Here is a 7,097-nt window from a genome sequence, read left to right on the forward strand (position 1 = left end):
ATGCAATCTCTAACTGGGTTGAGGTCACAATATCAAATAAGAGAGTAAAATCTATTAATTCAAAAGAAAAAGTAATATATGTTAAATCCAAATTTCCATTAGAGCTGTTTATAACAATCTGTATTGAAGTGGAGAAATGTTGTATTGTCTTCAGGTTTGAATTTCATCAGGATTTGGGATCTGTAGAAGAGTCCCACCACTCTTCAGTTTTATCTTTGTTTCCCTGAGTTTTGAGGCAGTGACCATACCAGTTCACCTCTAATACAACCCTAGCAGGTCCCTTCTGATCTTTGGTGTGTCTGGATACCTACTAGCTTTATATTTCGGATTAGAGGAGAGAGATGGTCCCTAATTGTCTGTGACTTAGGAGCCTGGTTATTCCCTGTTAGAGGGTGTAGTCTTATGTGTCTTCCTGAAGAAAAGTTGCATGTACCCAGGACTATCAAATCCAGTGTGGGCTACCCTGAGTATATTTCAGAGTGTGGGGTGTTGTGGTCTAAGGTAAAGGTATTTTGTTTGATGTGGTACTGGGTGGCCTATGGGGAGTGTAGGGCTGCCGCCCTCTCTGAAATACACAGGTCATAGGTCAGTGGGTTTGTGTCTGGACACACTGGGTGGTGGTTGGTGTCTGTAGGGCACTCCTCTGTGAGCTCCTTTGAGGGGTGAAGTGTTATTGTGCATATGTGATGTCCTTTGCTGGCTCCTTGGGCTTATCCTGAGGAGCTGCCTTCTGTGGGTCTGTGTGTCTGGATGAGAATTGAATTAACTAGTAATTTGGGTCTAGAGGTGCTGGGGCACTGCAGTTATTTCCCAGGTTGCTATGGATTTCTCACCAACCAGTTCTTGTTCACCAGCCCGGGGGCTGGAACTTGCATGTTTGGAAGGTGCTGTGTTTCATCTGTTGGCTGTTTGTGTTGGGTATTGGGACACAGGATGCATGGCTCAGGGCTGTCACTGACTGCTGTGGGACACTGTGCACCCACTCCCCTCCACAGGGCCTTCTTACAAGGTGGCATCAAGCTTGATGGCTGTTTAAGTGAGGGAGCTGTGATTGTGAAATCTGTGGGTGGTCTGTAGTGCAGAAGTCTCTCTCCGGCTGATGTAGACCTCCAGGGTACTCGCCCTGTGACTGGGATAGAGAGTTGGTTGACCTGCTTGAGGCTGAGCTCTGACTACCTGTGGTTGCAAATTGTGGGCACACACACCGCCACTGTGACTTCTTCAGAGCAGTGCTGTCTACTAAGTATTTCGTTGTTGTCTGCCACTGTGGGGCCTGTGGGTGCAGACTCTCTCTGGACACAGTTAAGAAAATACAGTACAATGCACAGAAAAAAAAAAAAAAAAAAAGATTGTTGTTCAAGAATGTGATATTCAATACCCAGAAATAAAAGAATGTTTTGCTCCCAAATTCAGTTATCGGAATGACTAACAGGTCACTGGGAATGCAGCACTTGGGCCAGTGTCTTAATGACTATCCATAGTTGTGTGGTAGTTTGTGGTTTCAACCAGTCACATAAATTGGAGTTTTGTTTTGAAAATTTTTAGGTGGGGAAGAGTGTCTGCTGTAGTTATGTACAAACAGGTGTGAAAAAAAAACCTGACTCTGTATGTTTTATTGCAGGGGAAGGAAAAAATAGGAAAACAACCATTTTATGGGAAAATACCTAAGTTACTATCAGTGTCTTTATAATTTATGGAGTCAGGACTTTCTGTCTATAGTTTGAAAAATTAAGTTTTTTTTTCTGTTTCTTTTCTTTTATGTTCATCCTTGTTTTTAACATTTTACCTCTTACATTTTTCTTTTTTAGCCATACTCTCCACTCCCTTTTCTTAAGAGGGTTTACTACCTAAGTTAAAGGAGACCAGGTGTATCTATAAATTCTGGGAAATGTGAGTGCACTTAATCCATAAAACTGGGTGTGTTAAAATCTGGTCTAGAGTAGACAAATGTATACTGGAGTTTATTAAAATGTAATCAGTTGATCAATAGAGATTTATCACCATGGACTAATTAGATTTCTTCTGAGAGTAACTTAGGGAAGTTTAGTTAGTTATGGTTGAGGTCCACCAACTCAGATCAGATTTGTGCTGTGTTCTCTCTTCCACTGTGACCTCCCAGGCACAGTCCTGGGTCTTGCTGTTTGTGCTGTAGACTCTACTTGTATTGTAGGCTGCTTTCATATCATCTCATATTCAGTGCTCTTATGGAACAGATATAGAATTAAGTTACATAAAATTATTTTGGGTGGAGAATTCAAATCTTTGATGATGGGAATTTTCAAAACTAAAACTAGGATACAGAATCAGTAGAGAGCCTTTCCTGTCACATCCAAAAAGTGTCCCTGGATCTGCTTCACCGTTTTAGGGAAAAATAGCAACTAGTGATGCTTCTGACACAGTGCTGAGGCCAAGGAGCTACCGAGTGTATTTCACGAGAGATGGTGTTCTGGAACAGTAATTAGCAGTTGCTCACCTCACGGAAGCCAGCCGGTCTCCAACGACGACATGCTTTTTCCCTCCCAGTAGAGGGTAATGTGATTTCACAGCAGAGGCGTCATATGCCTTTTCTTCCGGTAGAGGGCAGTAACGGCCATGCCACGACCCTGAGGCTACCTTCGGATCCTAATTCCATGCACTGCACGGTTAACAGCTAAACCTTGCTTGGCGATAAAGCTCAGCCACACTCCCAGGCTTGATTGCTAGCAGATGAAATACTTCCGAAAACACAGCAATATCGTTGGCATTCTGCATTCTTCATTACTATCAACTTATTATTATTTTGCTCATGAAATCAGTTAACTTTTAACAGGTGATTGTGATTGGGACTGTCTTTTTAGAAAATCACCTAGTATAAGTAAAACTTCATGGTACATAAGATGGCTAAGGTTTGTACTAGAAACCTAAACTTTGAAATTCCTGATTTTAGTATATTTTCTTATCACTCTTAATGTTCAATTTATCGCAATATTATCAAATGCTTTGCTTAGCATTTTAAAAAATTTAAATGGGGTGGATAGCAAATAACAGAAACTTATAAAGATGGGATTCCATTTCTTTTGAAAAAATAAAACATTGTCCAGTAGGAAGTATGTGGAACTTGGACTTGAAAAATATGAATTTGAAACTTGGCTCTGCAAATTTATCTGTGGTTGAGTGATTTCAAGGAAACCACTTATCTTCAGTTTCTTCAGGTGCAGTATTGTAATAAGATACTTTTCATACAAGGGATGGCTTGAGGCTTTCATAAAGTAAGGCAGGTAAAATGTTCTGTAAATACATTATGCAAATGTAAGATATTATTAAAATACACTTTATATTTTCAGCCTTACATATTTTAAACTTAAATATTACAGTTTTTGGGAAAATGATAATCAAAAATCAAATTGTATTATACATTCTGTTGTTTAAATGGCTTTCTCCCCAATTCAGCTTTGCAATAATAATAGTTAACATTTATTGACATTTATGCCAGGCATGGTCTAAGCCATTTATGCGTATATTCTTATGTAATCTCACAATAGTTCCATGGGTATGTACTTTCATTGTAAAGACAAGAAAACTGTCTTTTCAGCGAAAGATTCAGAAATGTGAAATAACAAATTTTTTTTTGCAAGTTTAAGGAATCCTAACGCCCATATTTATTTCCGCTTACAGTCTTTCCCAGTTTTATTGTTATCTTTTTGGTAATCTGATTGTTAATCAGAAGCAAAATCAAGAGAACTACTTGTTTAACAATGTTGTTCTCACGCCCACAAATTCTGGGGGAAGAAACCCAGGAGTTGACAGTTTTTAAACATGTTCTTCTAGGAGGTTATGTGCATTATCATATTAGAGAACCACAACTTTGGTTTCAGTTCCCAGATTGGGGCTGCTGAATCGATTTTGAGTTTGAGACATAATGCCAAACTGCCCTCCAGAAATGTCATAGCAGGTTACATTCCCACAAACAACATGTGATTCATTTTGGCTCTTTTATGTGGGTCTCTTTTTGCTCCAAAATATTACATTGTAAATGACTTCATAGTTTGTCATCAGGACAGTCACTTATTTGAAGACTTTTAGTTTGTGTGGATGTGTGGGTGGGTGCATTCTAAAGATTGGGTTCTTTTCTTTATATATGTTAATAATTTTGAGAATTTCAGGAACTGATTGCCATGTCTTGTTTCATGATACGCTCTGTCATCTCTTCAACACCCTTCTTTCGTGTTCTGCTCCATTTCTGTTCTCTATACCACTGTCTTCAGGGCAACAAACCCTGCTTTTGCAAAATCATACTGGATAAGTGAAAGGATACTTCATACCACATAAGGACTAAGGGCATAGCTAAGTGGTCAAGTGTTCTTAGTATGGATGAGTCCCTGGGTTCAGTCCTCAGCACCAAAAAACAAAGCATCAGGGCTAGGGTATAGCTCAGTAGTAGAGCACTTGACTAGCACATGTAAGGCACTGGGTTTGGTCCTCAGCACTGCATAAAAATAAATAAATAAAATAAAGGTATTGTGTCTACTACAAATAAAAAATTTCTAAAAAGTCTTTAAAAACAAAAGTTAACAACAAAAATAAAGCCACTCTGCATTATTAGTCCTACAGAGGGAAAACAAATTCTAGCTCTATCTACAAGAAGTTAAATATGATCTACCCTTTACTGTCATATTCGATCATCCTACTTAATCCTATTCTTTGTTCATGGTTCTTCTGCCTAATTCTTCAAAAAGTCTCGTTCCTATCAACTTCCAACCTGACCTTGTGAAAACTAAAAATCTTTTTTTTTCTATGTGAATGTCATTCCTTTACTGGACCTCAGATTTTACCCTTTAGCCTGGTTAAAATTAGTAAAATTTCTGTTTTTTGTTTTTGTTTTTAATAAAGCAAGATTCCCTCATAGTGAAATTCTAAACAAAACTTTTTTTTTTTTTAAATCATGTTCCCCCTACCTAGAAAACGGAGTTTCTTTTAATTTCTTTGTCCTGGAAACAAAGAATGACTTTATCTCCTAAAGAAGACAGAAAGATTTTTTTGTTGTTGTTGTTGCTAGTTTGTTAGCAACCCTTAACAATTAAGCTATCGACATTTAACAAGTTACACACAGACCTCAGTCTCAGAATCATGTGGTCTGAAATATTCAATAGGAAGATGAGTCATCATCACAGACCTTCACATAAAGTTTATATTATTGTTATGACAATAATTGTTTCTAATTGTCTCTGGCTCTTTTTTAAACTTCAGAACTATACACAGAGAACAAAGACATAAAAATGAGACATGGGTAGGTTATCTGTACTTAATGTTGCTCCAAATTAGTATGGGAATTTTTTCTGCTTCCTCTGGGTTTATTCAAGGAGGAGATTGTATTCTAGTGCAGATTTCTGAACCAAATCATTTTATAGAATGTGTCAGATCAGAGGATTTTGAGTCCATAAGTGATTACATTAGTGGGAAAGAAAAGAGGGGTAATGCAATCAGAATGTTGGGCTCCTGGATCTTCCCTCCCCTTTTCTGAGTTTTTGTTTCTCTTTGGGACTTTGACTCTATGGTCCATAAGGATAATGGTTTTAAATTCCAAGTACTTATTGAAGATACCATATAAGAAACTGGGAAAATCAAGGGATAATATTTTGATTATATAGAGTGGTTTTGTGCACAGAGGGTCTGATAAAAAAACTGTGCATTCATTCGTTTTTGGCAGTTTAAACCATGTGTTGGATTTTGTTAAAATGAGGGCACACATACACAGAAATGCCAGAGGGTTCCTAGGGAATAAGCACTATGGTCTGATTTCTAGTTCCGCTACTTTTATTTTTCAACATTTAGCAAATGCCAATTTGGCTTAATTCTGGCTTGGTCCCAGTCTTAGGAACATAGAATTCAAATGAGCACAGAATTATCTCAGAGACATGGATAAGTCATCTTCATACCCATTAAATTTTGGCCTAAAGATCTATCAGAATACCTCCCAAACATTAGCTGATAAAAATCACAACCTCCTTCAGGAATTATGGACTGTATTATGGTTTCAGAAGAGAAAATCAAACTTGAGCTATATCCATTTACTGTCTACTTGAAGAAAACAACCTATTGTTCTGCCTATACAGATGAATAATTTGACTAATTTTCCCCCCCTGACTTGGCAGAATCTTTTATTGAACTGATTGAAACGACCAGATGTTTTGGCAGCTTCTGTAGACATAATCTAAGAGACTCAATAATTGACTTAAGTAAACGTATCAGGATGTGGACTGGCAATGGAATTGGGGATTCTCTGTTCTGTGATGACTTTGAATTCCATTTAAAAAAGCAGGCTGCTTTTGTAATTGAAATGCATGGAGATTGGCACCATTTCATTCATTTACTTTAGTAGTTTACAGCCTATTTAGATATGTGCATCCCTATAACTTTTGAAAGTAATGCAGGAAAAACCACAACATTAAAGGTCTATAAAAATTGTCCTTGAGGCTATCTGCTCAGAGTGAAGTAAATGAAGTAAATTATTTCTCTGCATAAAAATCCTCAGACCAAAAAAAATTTTAAAAAAAGAAATGAAAGTTCATTTGTCTCAGATTATCCCCCAAAAGCTACTTTGGCATTTTCTTAAGTTTCGAAGTATTTCACATGAGAATATTTAATACTAGAATTTTCCACATTTTTTGTTTCTCTATTTTGTTTTGAGTACATTTGCTGTGCTGTAATCTTTGTTGATGATAAAAATATTCTTGATAAGTAGCTCACAGAGGTCAACTTTCTCTTAAAATCACATGTTTGTAAGAAATATTTCAAATTGTGGAGTATTTATTGGAAAGGAAATAGTCTTCATAGCTATAATTGTGAAGCTTTTGACTGGACAGTTTGTTCAGGTTTATTTTCTTTTATTCCTCCTTAAGATTGAGGATGTCTCTTGAATTTACAAAAATAACTTTTAAAAATGTGTCTCCTTTCCCTTTTTCCTCTCTTTATTCAAAAAAGAAAGAAAGGAAGAAAGGAAGAAAGAAAGAAAAAAGAAAGAGAACAAAGCAAACAAACAATAGAGTGGCCACAGGTACACACCAGGCACACACAAAAACACACACATAAACATATGCAAACATGCAATATATAAGTGC

The sequence above is a fragment of the Sciurus carolinensis genome, chromosome 11 (assembly GCF_902686445.1).
Source record: "Sciurus carolinensis chromosome 11, mSciCar1.2, whole genome shotgun sequence".
Taxonomy (NCBI): domain Eukaryota; kingdom Metazoa; phylum Chordata; class Mammalia; order Rodentia; family Sciuridae; genus Sciurus; species Sciurus carolinensis.